General features: G+C 36.9%; 1 long non-coding RNA gene across 1 annotated transcript; it reads right to left on the reverse strand.

Annotated features, from left to right (window-relative positions):
* Positions 1-15392: 15392 nt before the first annotated feature.
* On the reverse strand, positions 15393-17436 carry LOC132560548 (uncharacterized). The gene is made up of 3 exons (XR_009554662.1): positions 17351-17436; positions 16982-17053; positions 15393-16185 (listed from the first exon to the last, which is right to left on the reverse strand). It is a non-coding gene; the product is annotated as an uncharacterized LOC132560548 (long non-coding RNA).
* Positions 17437-18737: the final 1301 nt, after the last annotated feature.

An 18737-nucleotide genomic window follows, 5' to 3' on the forward strand; every position in this document is an offset into this window, starting at 1 on the left:
ATTGGCCTATTGTCACCTGTATCAATTTTCATCTTAACTGTATCTGTATGACATAACTCAATATCTTTTTCTGCAAATAAATCTCTATCATTTTCTTTCAAAGTTTTAATTTCAACTTGATTGCTTTAAGGTACAATTATTTCAGCCATGTTTACCGAGTCAACTCCCTGGTTTCTAGCACTACATTAATGGTTACTACACTTTGTTCATCTATGGCAATAACTGTGCCTTTTTTCTAATGGAAATCATCCAAGAAAATTGTGAAAAAATGTGTGGATACCACTATGAGAAGAAAACAAATATAATTATTTAAACTTGTACAATATTCCCTGATTAAAAAAAGTACTGAGGCTTTATTTTCTATTTGTGTAAAACATAATGTTTCTATTAAAATATATTCTTACCGAATTGCTTCTACCTCCCAGTACCGCCTTTTATTATACAACAATTGTCTAGTCTGACACAAGATTGTTATCCATACAAAATTGTCAGGAATCAGCTTGATGCTTTGTAAGGAACAATTTAAGTTTCAGGAATGGAATACATATACCAAAAACAAATAGCACCCCGTAATACCTGTTATCAGTGAATGGTCTCCAGGCTATAGAGACAACCATCGAGACGACGTTGTTCTTGCCCATCTTCGGATGGGTCATTCATACCTTACACATTCATATGTGTTGAAAGGGGAAGATAATCCTTGGTGCATAGGATGTGATGAGCCATTCACCGTTAAACATTCTTATTGGAATGCATTGACCTTCTGTCTACTCGAGAATGTTTTTTATCGTAACATTACATGTCTAAAAACCATTTAATCGTGTTATAATTTTATCTTCCGTTTTATCAGAACGGTATATATTTGATGTTCTGTTTTGTTTTTCTATAATTTGTCTCAGATTGTTAAAGCTGCTTTGGTCTTTCCAAATTGGATTCCATTTGAATTATATTGCTTTGTTGATCAGTGAGTAGGCTTCCGTTTGATTGACGTTGATGACGTCATGATCTAAAGATTCCTTATGTAATTTGTCTTTTTCATTACCGTGGATATTTACATGGGGTGGGATGTATGCAAACTCTTCAGTGATCCCCTGTTGTTTTAAAAGGTGTAACAAGCACAGGATCGAATTTAGTGTGACGGGTCTCCAGCTGTTTCCAGTTTCTATAGATTGTAAGGCTGAAAGACAGTCGGATAAAATAACAGCGCTGTCTGGTTTTGTTTGACGAATAAGCCTTAATGTCAAGCCTATAGCTATCAACTCACTGGAGTAAACATAGCAATTGTCTGATATTCTAACTGATATGGTTGTGTTGTCGGCAGAAGAAAAACCTCCTACCCCTACTCTATCATTTGTTGGATTTTTTAAGTGTCAGTATAGTATGTAACAAAATGTTGGTTCTGTTACAAAGGTTTTGTCGGTGTGGTATCTCCTATATAGTTGAGGGGCCGTTAAGAATGTAGTAATAATAATAATATAGTATATAAACAGTTAAAGGGACATAACTCTTTAGTGACTATACGCATAAACTGTATATTGAACTCTCCTGTGTTGAAGGTGAATAAATGTTCTGTTGTGTACAAATTGCGACGGCATGTTTGGCCGGGTTGTCAAGTTAAATCTGTTGGTTTAATCCGGTATATGATCACCATCCGGCATTCTGTATCCAGTCGGTAATTCTGAAGAGGCTGAACTGAAGTATACAAGAAGACTTCTTGAAGTTTCCAATATTATTCGTATTTGTTGAGTGCTGGGCTCAGAGTGACTCACAACGCTTAGATGATATCAAACACACAGGCCTATCTAGAATCGTTTAGTACGTTACACTTTACAGTACAGAATTTACACGCTCAGTCCGATCACCAGCCTGTGGCTCGTTCTTGGGTGACCAATTGTATAGTTACTTTTAACAGAAATTAAAACATTATTTCGAATCATATACTCCCTTAAATTTCATAACGAGTGTTTCTTGAGTCAACTTCTTGTAAAAATAAGACATTTGTATTCTTCTCAGGGCTCACCCTGGACCTAAAAATGCAGTAGCCAAAAGATAACCAGGGGTGCTTTTTAGTAGCCAATTTTTTCAAACAATAGTCTTGGTATATTGGTGATCGTCGGACGCTATAACATCCCGAAATGGTAATGCAGTACTCTTACAAATCAAATTAATTCACTATACATAATGTAATTCAATTACCGTATACATATTTATATTATGTATGTTTTTGTTGTTGAAATGAATGTCTTGAAATTAGGTAAAATATAAAACCACAAAAGATAAAATTTCAAACATTTATTTCAAAGCAGCAATAAATAGCATCAATAAATAACACTATAAAACCAAAAGAGAATGATCTCATTGAAGAAAATGTCTGAAGATGAGTAATAACAAATACTATGTTACAGTAGACAAGGTTAAATCACTGTCCTTTTGAAGGAAAGACTATCCTCCTCCTCTTGCTGGCACTCCAGTGGTTGAATGCCTCATCATAGCTGATATCAGTTTTGTTATTAATTGAGATCCTCATCAGGTTTTCTAGGTTCCGGATGCAGAGGCTGTTCCTAAAATCATTTTTTATGCGGTTCTGGCGACTAAAACCTCATTCACACTCCAACGTTTTACACTGGAGTAACTAGGAGCCTCTCAGCAGCCCCTGTTACAACTTGACAGCTATCTCTATGTCTAAACGTCAACTGAACTACATCCTGGACCTTGCTAAACATCTTCCTATTTCCTAACACTTGCATCTTAGCTTATTCCAGAAAACTGTGAAACGTCTGTCTGACACCTGGAACCAGGGACCCTGATCCTACAACTGTGCCTAAGTACCTGGCTGCTATTTCTACTGAATCTTCTATCACCTCATTGTGACCAGCAACTGAAAAAGGATCAAACTGGGCTGACAAAACACAAAAGTATCCCCATTGTATGTAAACCTAATGTTACTAATGTAACAGGGTGTACTCAATGTACTCAATGCACTAAGCTATTTATGTTTACGCACATAATATCTGTCCTGTACTGGTCATAGCGGTGACCATTCTGCCTCTAATGTGGGTAACCCCGAGGTTGAAGACCCCGTCAGGGATCAGTCACCTGACCCACCATTCCGGAGGTCCACCAGGACACGTAAACCACCTGATAGGTATGGTCAGTGGGCCTATTCTCAACAGGCAGAGCTGATGAGATCTGGTGAACATGAAATATTTGTGTGATCTAGTCTGTGATATGATTTTACTGTTTCAAATCCAGTTTATCCAGTTTTTAATGAATATTGTTTTATTTTTGCGCTTGCATAGCAAGGGACAATGTAGAATGTTCTCCTGCGAGTAGGTAGGGGGTTCCCCAACCACTCCAGCAGTGAGTTATGTCGTTATCTGTTCTTTGTTGTTTTTATTAGTATATTGTTTTACTTTGTTTGACAATCATTAGGTTTGACTTCCGGTAGGAAATGGAGTGGGTCCAATCGATCAATTCGATTTGGCTATATCCACTCCTGTCCCCAAATCTCCTTTTCTATTGTAAAATAGACTAGTTATTATATTTTGAATATAATGGATGCCTTATTTTGGTATCAGGAGTTGAACTTCACCTGAACTTCATTGTTACTAGTGCAATGATGCTATGCACTATTTATCCTATATGTGATAAAATTGTGTACAAGTTCCTTAATTTATGGATTCCCTCTAAGTTATACTGGGTTTACCAATTGGAATGTCGGGTGCCATTCAGGAAAGTGGGGGAATATGTAACAGGGTGTACTCAATGTACTCAATGCACTAAGCTATTTATGTTTACGTACATAATATCTGTCCTGTGCTCGTGTCATAACTAGTACAAAGTTTGTATGAAGAGTGTATGTTGCACGGGTATTTACGTACTCACGCCACCCTGCACACATACCAAAGCCCTGTTCACGTCCACTACCAGTCACTTTCCATCTGACTGCTGGACGATCATGATCAAGACTCTTAGAGACAGCTGTGCCACGTACCTCATGGGTCTCTGGTAAGTCTTAGGAAATAATCAAATATTCCAAACCAATTTATATTGTCGCGACAGTTAAATGTATATCATGTGTCCCTACAACGAAAGTGAAAGTAAGTTCCTTAGTTTCGTATTTATTATGTTGTAGGTTTTCTTAATTATTGATTAAATGGAAGTACCAAACTTTTGAGTCGTCTCATCACTAAAGAGCTGAGGGGTTACACTAACCCTGAACTATCTACCTGAGGTGACCCTTGAAACTGACTAAAAAACATGCCTTGTTTTCACCTGATCTATTGCTTGACAGCTTCTCTATGACCCGAACAGTTAACTCAAGGGGTTCACCTCTGTAAAATCTATCTGTGACCTTTGTAACATCTTGCACAACCTAACCAACTGAGGAAGAACATCCGACAGGAAATGTACAACATACAAGAACTTGTGGCATCTGATAGCCTTGTGCAAAGACAGAACTTTAGCACTCTGATCCTCAAGAGAAACACTAACAATGCTTGGATAGTTCTCAACAACTGCCTGAATACTGCCATCGAAACTGAGTCATCTAGTATGGAACACCTGCTTCAATCTACTACCCTTACTCCTTTCTAATACTGCCTGAAACGTCTCTAGCCTAGCCATTTTTTGTTGAATTCTCAAAATACGTGTACATAGAATTGAACACCTACTGAAACTTGACCAAGTATCTAACCTTATCTGCTGCACCACCACAACCTAATGCTTGCTTATGAGCTATGCAATGTGTAACAAGCAGACCTGGGCTAACCTCTCTAAGCCTAGTGACCACACCTGACTTACACCCTGTCATGACGGATGCCCCATCAGTAGTAACACCAACTAGCCATTCAACCATAATATCGTTAGACTCTAACAAATCTAACCACTGACTGGTAATATATCGTGCATATGCAACTGACGTATGCCAAAAAAACTAGTTGTTGGCGCTAACTACCACAAACCAGACTCCAAAACCTAACATACACTATCATATTCTGGTGAACAGAAATATATATGGACCCATCTACCATCAAACTTTACACCCTGGAATCCTTAACCTGACTGACTAACCTATCCTTTAATACCTAAAAAAGGGACTGCTGGAGGTCCTGGATACTGCTGTTGTGAGTGTAGCTAGTGTGCTTGTCTACAACAAGGTCATGGAGTTGACTGTAGCCCTGAATTAAGAAAAAAATGTACCTTTATGTAAAGATTGGAGATATAATAATGTTCAAATTGAGATGATATTTTCACTATGAAACTGCTTTCAATAACCAGCCCACCCCCCCCGCCAAAAAAAAAAAAAAAAAAAATTATATATATATAAAAAAAACCCAAATAAATACATAGATAACTGATATTTACATGTTTTGATGTTTGTCATTATAATCTTTAAGAGAATGATTGTGGCAAGACTGAAGTAATTGTTGAAGAATAGGGGTATTATTTCCAGATGTAGTAAAAGTTAAACATACCTGTGTTATGCAGAGTTGATGTAACCTTTGAACAACTGCATTAGAAAGTTCATTTAAAAAATGCAAAACGGACTCAGGGCTGATATAACAGCATTCTTGGATTTGGACACAGCAGCTTCTCTTGTCCATATTGTTTCCCTCCCTTCTTATGGCAGCTCCATGGCTGTTGTCGCCTGTAATATAATGAAAAATGTAAACAATAGTATAGGCAGCGTTAGTTATTAATCTAAGATATGACTCCAATGACTATTATTATGTTAACTTAAGATTTGTATACTGTAATATTGTTGACTATAACACAATATTTATAAATATTTCATTTTAAATTGATATACAGAAACATTTTGCTAAAACGCAGTTGATATCTACATGTATTACTGTACCTTTAGTTTCTTCATGTTTGATAACCTGATGCTTCTACAGAATACTGCATCCTATAGTAAAGGTATTCCTAACCTGAACCTCGCACAAAATGGTACAAAACATGAGCTTTGTTGATTGTTCATCACTTAACCTAAATCTACCAAATTTCCAGTTGTCCTGGACTTTATGCCCTGATGGTGTAGAAGGGTATCTCTAGTAGTTTCTACGTCAGGAGCTGTATCAATAACCCTATCTGCACTAGAACTAGACTTAAATCCGAAAAGTGACAGCTTAGCAAGTTTTGATGGAGTGTTACTATCATTTTCAAGCTTACATTTCACCATGATACCACGATAAGCCTACCAAAATACGGTTCAAACGGCAGCTACCAAGTGAGAAATGATTCAATCAAAGAAAAATTAAAGTACATAAAGTGATATATCTATTGGATACAAGTCGATTGTTTACAGAAGCCTGTAATTCAAGTTTATCTTAGCAACCCACCTTACCTCCCAGGATAATACCGTTAAAAACTCTACGTTGCTGTCTTGCTTGGCTATGCCGCCTTTTGAAGTAGTTTTATGTCAAAACGTGAAGCCATTCACATAACACATTGTTCTTTTTTATCATTAGCAACTTTATAAACTTACCTTGGTCTTTCAAACCGATGTGATGACAGTCCGCATGCCGCCATGTTTACATATGTGCGAAACACTCACTAATCACACAGAGTTTTCTTAACGTCAGTGGGCTATTCAATTAAATTGGTCTCCAATCACACACGCAATGTAACACCAATCATAACATCTACTGTCCTCCAGAACTCTCAATTGAGTATAACAGCTAAACAGAGCAACGACTGGCAGTCGCACACCGCGCGCTGAACTGTGTCGGCCCTGATTATGTATACGTGTAAGCCAGGCAGTACAATACATGAGTGAATGGACTGACCGACTTTCTGGGCTACCTCGCCGATGTTTACGGAATTTTTTTAAAGAAAAAAATGTACTAGACAATTCAGAAGTTCTTAACCGTCGCGACCATTGATCCAGAAGTACAACAAATTCATATAAGAATAATTCTGGATAGGATTAGAATTTCCGATCATTATTTACATACACATATTGAAGAATAAAATTTATTTTAACTTGAGACTCAATAATAAAAAAATATATATATACATTTGTAAGAAAAGTAAACTTGACTCACCTGAAGTATACAAGAAGAGACATCTTTAAGTTTCCAATATTATGATGTTATTCTTTATTTGTTGAGTGCTGCGTTCGGAGTGACGCAACTCAACCTTGGAAACCCTAGTGTACCCCAAAATGGTGAGAATTTCCATTGTCCAATGAAATTACGATTTACGATACCTTAGCTAATAAAGATTTAAATATCCGCTCCGCTATTAACGGATAATTTACTGCGCATGACAATCGTCATGTACATGTCATAATTTCCTCTACGTCAAATCCGACGTAAACGTAAAGCCTAAAATAACGCCTAGTTTCATTATAGCGTATTGAGACATCCAGTGGTGTCGACAAGTAACTACATATAGGTGACTACCAGTTTCTTTGATTGATACAAATAACTGTAATAAAAGGAGTGATAGATTTTCCTCCCTACTAAGAAAAGGAATTCACATGTAAAACTTTTCGTTCAAATTGTGAAAATTTGAATAAAATACAATAAAGAAAATTGTACGAGAGTATTGCAAAAATATGTTAACATGTCCATTCAATCATACAACAAAACATGGAAATTTACAAGAGATTTCGGATAATCTCTGCAAATTTTAGTTTTTTGTTTTTTATATGCCGCCGGGGCGGTCGTATATTGGCGTCATCTTCTTCCTCTGTCCGTACGTCCGTCCGTACGTCCTTTTCTTGTGAACGCAACTCCTCCTAAACTAATCATCAGATTTTCATGAAACTTGCTCAATTTCATTACTACAAAGGGTAGATGTGCATGATGGGGCGATTTTGAGGTTCGTTGAGTTTTGAAAGATTTATGTGGTAGACTGACCACTGGTATCAGAACCGTGTCATGAGTTCTAGAACTAGCTTGAACTAATCTTTTCTTTAAAAACTTGGAAAGAATATAAATGAACATAATAATAACTGATAAAGTACTAAGTTCGTCTGAAGTTGAGTAGACATGTGGTGTTAAGTTGATTTAGGTTGTAGTAGTAGTAACTGTAGTATAATGAAAATCTGGTGGAAGTTGTGTACGTTGTTAGGTTTCGAAAGCAGTGCTATAATTGTAATTAAAGCTCTGTACTTATGGAATAGGAATGCAAAAGCTAGTAAGCTAATAAGAGCTAATGTTGTTTAAACATTAGAGAGAATTGTTGGAAAATCTATACCCTGAGACAAGTTAGATTGATAATCCAACATAGATTCTGATAATCTTTGAAAAATGACCTTATTTTCTTTTGCAGCTATTGCAACCTTCTTCAAATCTAGCTTGGCTTTTTGTTTGGATGCTATAACATTTGTGAAATTGTGTGTAAAAAGCTTAAAATGTGGTAATTGAATGTCTAATGATTGTGAAAAAGCTGTATTAAGTGTTATATCTTTCAAGGGGGAATTTCTAAAAATTGCTGAAGAAGTATTAGGTTAACTCCATGAAATTTAGAAATAACATCAGTTTTGTTGCTGCTACATCTATTCCAGTATGGATCTAAATACTTGGAAAAACTTGAAAGAGAACACTTGCATAGAACAGCTATAATACTAAAGGAACAACATTTTTCAACTCTTTTACTGTCCTCCCAATTAAGGGTAATATCTGAAACGTTACACAAGACCAAATGACTGTGATAAAGTTGAAATATAGTGGGTTGAATACTATCTACAATATATACAAAATGAAAAACAGAATAAGCATCAATATATGTCTTCTTTCCATGAAAACGACAGAATAAGCATGACTTATGTGTATCATTTATTAAAATAAAATGTTGATCACAGTGCCAAATATGGTGACTTTTGTGAACAGGACCGTAAATCTTAAGAATATACTGATTTAAACAATTTGACATCTTCAGATAATAACTACCGATCTTCTGCGCTTTGTAGTTGTGTGCCATGACTTGTGGTTTCATTAAGGGGAATTGGCAATGTAGTGGCTTTATAAAGTTGCAATGTAATAGTGGTAACTGGAAACCGTACTGAAATCATAATGTTTGAAAATCTACGAAAATAGTGAACTTTGCATGCTAGTAATAGAATGATGGGTGAGAATGAGTTAAGTAAAGTCCATGTGGCTGAACATAACTATGTATGTCAGACAAAATACTACTTATTGTGTGATGTGGTATAAGCAATGGAGACAACTTTCCTTGCATTGTTGCTAAACACCCTAGTCAATATTCTTGATGATTAACGAGTTTGTTTGGTCATTGCTGCTAATAACATAGCTTGAGCTACCTGACTAGATATTAGGGAGTTATTAAACCTTTCACCTAATCTGTCAATAGCTTCATGATTGTTATTCCCTGAAAAACATTATTAATTCTTGAATCAAAATTCCTAATTGCAGCTGCATCGATTTGATGACATGCAGCTTTAGCCATTTTCTGCTGATTTGCCCTAATCATGACAACATTTCTAGAGTGACTGGTTAAATCTGAACTTGTGGCCGTCCAGAACAATGTTTTAGGTATAGATATCAAAAATGGTAAAAATTATCGTCTCTTTCTATACATTTGGTATTCTTACTAAGGAGTGGTGAATTAACAGTGTCTTAATTTCACCCAAAATTGTTCCGACATCGACTGCTGTCTGTTTGTGTAAAGCTAAGATTTCTACCATAGCCTCATTGTACCATTGACAGTTGGAACAAGGTGATGGTCTTTCCGATATAAATGGACATTTCTGTAACTCTATTTCAAAGAAGTGCTCCCACTTGGATAAAGGTTGCCTATCTCCTCGAATGTACCACCATAATCAAATAGTTCTTTTATCCTATCATATGGCTTTCCTTCCATATTCCCATTTGCCATGGCGATGGAAAGTACACATAGCAGTATTAAAGGAGACATCTTGATTGTAAAAGGCCTTTAGACTACTGATGTTTCTATCTATTCTTTTTTACATGATGATTTATATACCGCGGTTTTACCTGTATTCATATGATTGATAGAAAAAACCTTAGCACTACATAACTCAAATAAGTAAAATTGGGATTTTAACAAACATCCATAGGAACAACAGGCAAGGAAAATAATGATGCAAAATAAGGTAATACAAAATATATCCCAAAACAAACTATCATGACTTTCAAAAGGGATTTCTGTGGAAAATGAACAGGAATTTTCTTAATAATTTCCAATCGGTCAGGAAATCTTTCTGGAGCTACATTTTAAAATATTTTTATTATACTGGTTACATCTAACCCAATCAGACACACTTACGGCAGTATGCTGATGACAAAGCTATAAGCCATGAAATATTATATATACACCTTAAAAGGTTACAAAATACGACAATGAGTACTCACTAGATTAGAAATTACATCTTGCCCTAGAAGTAAGATAACTATATTACTAGAACCAATATCTCCAATATACTAAAGCAATGAGTGCTTATAAAACTCTGACATCATACATGTTACTCACACGTAACGAACAGGCACAAACTTAATGGTGTATGTTTAGCAAAACATAGAATGTACATATATAAATACTTATGCTTTGAGCAAAGTGAAAGTAGTATTTTTTTTCAAGCTGTCAATACATCTATCGTTGAAAGTAAGTACTTTTTCGCCTATGTCCAGGTTTCCTACAAATTTGGGCAGATGAAAATCAAAAATTTCACAATTCCGTGTATATCTGTGTGTTAGTGTGAGATTTTCCGTGTATATCGGTGCATTTGTGAGATCGTTAGTGTATACGAGTGATACGAAAATGAAATAAAAAACACGCACGCACTGAGACACACTCTAACACAAACCCCATAACACACACCCTAGCATACACCCTAACACCCACCCTAACACACACACACACACACACACACCATAACACATACCCTTACACACACACTTAAACACTAACACAAACCCTAACACACCCTTACACACATTCGAACACACACCTAACACACACACCCTAAAATACACACTTTCACACACCCTTACACACACGCTAACACACACCCTTACGTGTACCCTTACACACACCCATGCACACATCCTAACACACCCTAACACACCTTTACACACAACCTAACACACACCCTTACACACACCCTAACATACACACTCTAACATACACACTTTTACACACCCGTACACACCCTAACATACACCCTTACATACACACCCTCACACACCCTTACACACACCCTAACGCACACCCTTACACACACCCTAACACACACACTTTCACACATTCTAACATACACACTTTCATACACCCTTACACACACCCTTGCACACACAATCCCACATACCGTTACACACACCCTAACACACACTCTTATACACACCCTTGCAAACACTTTCACACACCCTTACACACACCCGAACACAAACAATTACACACACCCGAACACACACCCTAATACACATCCTTACACAAACCCTAACACACACTTACACAGACCATAACATACACACTTTCACACACCCTTACACACACCTTAACATACACACTCTTACACACACCCTTACACACACACTAACACACACAGACACACGCACACAGAGGGCATTCTGTCGCTCCCACTTAGCTGACCTTCCTTATGCCTCCTCAGTGACAATGCCTCACCTTTTGGCCTTTAGAAGAGAGTTCAACAATGTGAGAAAGGCTTTGGGTTTTGCCTCCTGGCTGAGACAAGAGGACCATAAACACTCAGGTACACTTTTAAGGTCATCAGACTATAACTAATTATAAGTATATGATACACTGGTAACAGCAGCAGTAACAATTAACCGAAATTCAGAATATTTTATCAGTACGGAAAATAACACTCTTTATTTCAGTTTTTCAACATTACCATAAGATTGCAGCCCAGTGGCATCTAAAATGATATTAGTAATGTCTGTTAAACACTTAGCAATAGTGTCCTGGTACGACTGGTTTGCCTATTGTCAGTATATTTGTAAACGGGAGGGGTGTTCAGCTTGGGTCATTCGGTAGTGTGCTACAGTGTGTAGTACTATAAAGGCTTCTCTTTGAAAGTATCACAAGGAGGCTTACATAATACAAACACGGCATGCAAAACATACACTCACCTCGCAGTGTTTATGTTATTGTTGACAAAAACAATGTAAAACAGAAAACCAACACGTCAATTCAAGCATAATTCAAACTAAGAGTCCACGAAACTGACAACGAATATGTAGCAGCAATGTAAGATATCTATATAGACACCATTGAAAAAAGTGCAACAAGAAAAAAACCAAGAGTGTTTATTTCACATGCGACATCCTCCAGGTAACCTAGTAACGTCATAGATAAGCAACGAATAGGAATTAAACGCATCTATTTGTTTTACTGCAACTGGTGCTGCCGTTGTCGGAATACACCTGCCACATACATTTTATATTTTTGTTGTAGTTGGCAGTGATAGAAATCAGCTGTAGATGTAAAGGAAATGGTCTCAAGCAATTTTTATGAATTGTGAATTTGACTTCTAAATTGTGGGTATTTGTGTCTGTTGTCAACATCATGCATTAAAATCGTGATAGTGGGAACATGCCCATGTACATCGAATCAACTGCGACATGTAAACACCACAGCTTGGGAATGAAGTGGTATTGTAAACCTTCATATGAAGCTTTAGAAAGAGCCAATGCTAAAATCAAGCAGGTACATCTAGGGACTATGAATACCTTTATCTGAAATGTCCAGGAAGATTCATCCGATATATACTAGCGGAAAAAAGAAACGCGAGTTCAGTTTTGCTATCAACTTGAAAACCATACCAAATCCAAGTTTTGAACAGCACACATCCAGTGCACATTTCGTTCCAAGGCGATTAAAAAGCAGCATGCCGCGAATGTCCGAAGTTGATAGGGGTAGGGCTATTGCCCGAATTCTACAGGGCCAATCGCAACGTCTCGTCGCCCAGCAATTTGGAATCCATGAGTCAACGATAGCTCAATTAGTTGGGCGTCTCAGGGCCTCGGGAAGATTAGCTGACCGTCCCAGGAACGGACGTCCATGTGTTACGACGCCACGTCAAGATCAGGGCATACGTCTCTCACACCCGCGTAACCGATTTCAGACAGCGACGGAGACGGCAAGTCATATTGTAGGCACTCATGGTCGCCGTGTGTGTCCAAGAACAGTTAGAAATCGGTTGCTGGAGTTCAATTCAAGGCCACGTCGAATGCAATGGCTGCGTGCACATGCACCAAATCGGTTTCGCTTGGCCCGCTGGGGACGTGTGTTATTCACGGATGAGTCTCGGTTCACGTTGTACAGGTCAGATGGACGAAAACGTTGCTATCGACGTCGCGGTGAGCGATATTTTGACGCATGCGTTAAAGAAAACGACATATTCGGGGGAGGGTCTGTTATGGTTTAGGCGGGGATTTCTCATGACGTGAAAACACTTCTCGTGATCCTCCAAGGCAATCTTACAGCCGTCCGATATTGGGATCAGGTCCTCATTCCTCATGGCCTTCCATTAATCCAAGCGCGAAACCTTACGTTGCAGCAGGATAATGTGTGGCCGCACGTTGCTAGGGTGTGTCGTAACTTTCTCAACCAAAATAATGTCCCAGAACCTAGTGTCACGATTCATATTTCGTCCGTAAGTATTTAATATGTTTTCCGGATATTTTATTGGCCGTATCCAATACCCGGGACGTTAGGCACGCGCAGGTGAGAAATCGGACAGTCACTACGATAAGACGTGTCAATCTTTACTGGCCGAAATCCAGACATTGTTTACGCAGAAACTACCCAAGAAACGGGGTAAGTATTGACTCTTTCTTGAGTTTTCTTATCTTTGAATCTATACCTGTATTTTTCCTTATTTTTCTGGGTTTTAGTATTATTACATCGTATAGAGTGTGCGTGCATTGTTTAGGCTAGTAGGGTACAGGTGTGCGCTAATCATGCGTGACATGTTTACGTTTTTATTTCGTAAGAACAATACTATTTCTACCTTCTCATATATGCGATTGCCATAGTTTGTTTGTACTTTTGAATGGTAAATAGCTTTCTCCTAAGTCGACAACAAGGTTAATTTTGCTATCATGTATAAGAAATACTGGTCAGTTTAACTTGTATATGTATAGAATGAAGTTGATCAGTGTTAAGTCATTACAACCAAAGTATTACGTTCTCTTTCATGTAAACTACACTAATTTTCTTTTGGCATACATACTTGACTTTTGTTACGCTTATATAACCATGTTATAATGTCATACACTTACACATATGCGGTTAATAGTACATGTATTACATACATGTCTGTTATCATAGAGAGTGATAGTTGTGTTTGGTGTGTCATTTTGTGATTGTTGTTTGGAAGGTGTTTAAAACATTAGGTATTTCTATGTCTTTATGACATCTGTATTTTACAGATGTCTGGTTTCAACGATGGGCCTTTGACTCGTCCACGAACAGCCATATGATGTGGATAAGACAGTCAGCAGTGGTTTTGTGAGACCATACTGGCTCCACGGATTCATCTCGCCAGACTTCCTACCCTAAGTGTACGGAAGCAAGTAGGAGTCGGAGACTTAGGGACCCAAGAGCTGCGGCTTCAGTGGTCACCATAACTTGTCATGGAGCAGAACAACTTGTGTTGTCTTTGCCATCGCTGGTAATATGGACCGCGGGTACAACCAGGTTTCCGTGACGTCATTGTGCGGAGATACGTCATAGTGAGGTGCTTTTCATGATACATGTATACTATATGAGCTCAGTAACGGGAAGACATACTCCACAACTAGGAGGACTTAAGGACTTGACCGCACCACATTGATTCTTCGGACGGCCGTGGTTTTCATAGTGACATTGATATTTGCATTGTAAATATTCATCTGTGTGGAAGTCATCATTTAGGTGTGTGTGTTAGTGGATGTGAAGAATGATACATTATGTATATAAATGTGTAATGTGTAGGTGTAAATAAATTATACATATTGTACGTGATTGTCTCCCTTGTTTGTATAAGTAGCGTCATCGCTCTCCCACACTACACCTAGTAGTGGCCACCCTACAGTCCAGATCTGTCCCCGGTCGAGCATTTGTGGGACGAGCTGGACAGGAGGCTCAGGAAGCGCGTCAGCGTCCCAAACAACTTCGCTCAGCTCACACAGGCCCTTCTTCAGGAGTGGAATAACATCCCACAAAGTACCATAAACAATTTGATGGGGTCAATGGTAAGGAGAGTTAGAGCAGCGACTGCAGCTCGAGGTGGGCACATCCGCTATTGATTTTGATCAGGAAATGACGTAGGGTATCCACATTTAAACGCTATCCATGCCAATGCCGCTGTGTTAAGACAACAGTATTGAGGAATTGATATAAACATCTTAACAATGATATGATCATCCATAAAACATTTGAAATATTTACCACCGGACCGTGTTGAACGCCTGTCAGCCATTTGATTTTTCTTATTAGTGTCAACATCAAACGGATTCAGATATGGACCATAAGGACTTCACTAGTGAAATCTGAGAAAGATTCACCTCTATACTAATAAAGACATTTGTCACGATAGACCGAGTCAGCCAAGTAATCAGTTTGTAGAATTTCACAGCACAAGACTATAATAAATTTAATAAAATAACAATTACTAGAAAATACTGTACAGAATTCCATATAGGTTGAAATGGTTGTTATGGAGCTCCATCATTAGATATAACCTACCTCGCCTACTGTAAATCTATCTAACACAGATGATAATAAAGACGTACTAATCCACAATATCAATATCATACCAACGAGATAGAATTGAAAATTCAACACTATCAAACTAGCTTAACTATTCATCCATATAATATTAGAGTGACACAGTTCCGCTGGTGTAAATAAATGTGTGCATAATACACAAGTACAGTTTACAAACTAACAGTAGTTAAATGTGTCACTACGCGCACAGAATACCATCGTCTCTTTCACCATAAATGGATCAGTGGAAAGGAGATTTATCATAAGGCCACGACGAACAGCAGAGGAGCCATTGCATCCATCATCACCACTGATAGTTGGACGTTGTCCCAGCACTTATATTGTATCGCATGGTTGTACCAATAATAGCTGTGGCAAAAGTAGAATTCCAGTCGCCACTTGTACTTGTTTACAGTTCACGTGTGTCACGTGCGTCGCTGCTTAGTCTGCACGACTGCCTTCCACACACCCCATATTGAACTGTAATTAACAAAATACTACGTCTCACTACTCTGGGCTATACTTTTAAGCGCAATATTACAATACTGCAAATAAAACGATTAATGTTATTTTATGTAACAGTCACCACTGGGGAGTCTTCCTAGCCCTGCTCTAGAATATCATTATGAATCCCCTCCTAGCTTCAGATAGGATAAATGTCCTTACTTTAAATCACTCGAACTCCAAACACATATATACCTCACACTGTTCTATTTATACATAGACTTACACAAGTAACTGTCTAGCTATCCCTAGATTTACACAAGTCACTATGTTACACATTGAAATAGCAATCTTTTATTGCCTAAATTCGGGGTGACTTCCTGTCACTTCATTTGTTGTTGTTTTTTTTCTGTTCAGTTTCAAAATATAACAGGCACTATAAGGGACCAAGTAAAACATACAAATGGAATATTAAACAAAATCCATCTAGATGCTATCTAAAAGGTAAGTTGCAAGAATTTATGGTCAGAAATGTTACTTCGGGTTTCATTACTCACTTTTCGTATACATTTCCGGAACTAATTTTAAATTACGTGATCTCTATAGTGGAAAACCTTCGCATCTTATCCTGAATGGGATTATCTGAAAGTAAATCTACACTGATGTTTTGTGGTATAGTGGAAATGAATACATCCGGTGGAGACTAGCCTAAACTGATGTTTTGTGGTATAGTGGAAATGAAGAAATCCAGTTCTTGTTGAAAGTATTTTTATTGTCTACATAAATTTATATACAATATACATGTGAACTACATACAATAACCATCTTTTACCATATCAAAGTTCAGATGTAGAGATGTTCTTGCTAATTTGTGACCGGGCGTCCTGCCTCTCTCCTACCTGGCCTGAAAACATAGATTATTCATGTTAGATATGTGAAATCTATTTATGATTGGCAAAGATGTACACTTTGATAAATGACAAAAATCAATTTAATAGTAAGACGAGACAATACTTGAACAAAAGGAATGACTTAAGAGGAATTCACTTCTGTGAACATTTGAAGCTTTACATTTGTAAGTAAACAGGATAAAAAGCAATCATTTGAGTTAGGTATATTTCAATAATAAAGAAATGTTTTCATTGGGCTGTGTTACAAGAACTTAATGAAAAATGTATGAATATACTTAGTTACGACGTACCAACGTCTGTTATACTAAGCCATGACGTCACGCTCACTATAAGGCTATCTCAACGACTGATGAGATCATGAAATAAAATCTGAAAGTTCCTGAAAATTAAGTTATTGATGTATAAATGTTTCATCCGAATATAAGTATGTAACAGTGTTTTAAGTAAATATGTCTTATGTACAGGCTGACATAAAATGGTAGAATGTAAACATTTAAATCCCCGTGTAATTTCACGTGGGTGAAACTCTCCATATAATGTGTAAATTTTAATTATTTGTGAACATGCTTAAAAACGTGATTTATTTGGAACCTTCTAAGTATGATCATGTATAAAACAACATAATTTTCAATATTTTAAGATAATGCTTCGTAAATATACCATTAGATAATTGAGATCTGGTAAAACTAGTAATTCAGAATTTTTTTGTTAAATCTTAAAGAGGAATTATCATCATCACCCGGTTAAAAAATGGTTACTTATTAATAATGAACATAAATGCATACATATACTTTCCGGTTTATCTGTGATATAAGTTTCTATTATAAATTCAAATTATTTGACATTAATGTCAGTATTATCTATAAGAAAGAGTTATGAATTGTGGATGTGAAAAATGCATGTTAATTGAATAATACTTTAAAAATATCATTCGAAGAAAACACTGTATATACGTACTATTTCTGGACAAAAATGCATTATACATGTAACAATAGATGATTGGAAATACATATTAAACTCTGTATAAGTTTTTTCCCTTTTTAATAACAATAGATATATACATGTATAGAATCTTCTGATATGCAAACATGTATTCAAAATTTAACAGTAGAGAATACAGAAGTGATAACATCAGATGATTTCTCAAATGCAAAGGTAAAATTAGAGATATGTTAAAAAATAATTAGACATCAATTAATGATGAAATACGTTACCATGAACCTAAATATAAAAAACAGTGCAATTTTAAGAATTCAAAATGTCCATTCCAGGTGTCCGATATCCAATGGAAATGTCATAAGATGGTAATTCCATAAAACAGCTAACAAGTCTACTGTGTGATTACAATTATAACAAAGGATGAAAGATAATGAAAGGCCCGAATCTGACGTACTGCCGTCTTTTCTGTCAGAGTTGATTCCTCGCACACTATAAGGCTGGAGATAGATAATGACTAATAATGTTCACTAGAGTTCCTTGTAAATGAATATGTTGATGCTTCAGACGAAAGAAAGGATTGTAGATTGTTCCTTGCATTATAACTACTTCGTGTCTAATTTCCATTCATCAGCGTGTTGTAAATGTGATGGATACATAGCATATGATAGAGTATTAGTAAATAATAATGTTCCATGTTGTAATGTAAGGTGGATATCTGCGTCGATGAAAAGTATGATG

Source organism: Ylistrum balloti, unplaced genomic scaffold, assembly GCF_031769215.1.
Source record: "Ylistrum balloti isolate Yb309-2 unplaced genomic scaffold, AGI_CSIRO_Ybal_v1 Utg371076, whole genome shotgun sequence".
NCBI classification, from domain to species: Eukaryota; Metazoa; Mollusca; class Bivalvia; order Pectinida; family Pectinidae; genus Ylistrum; species Ylistrum balloti.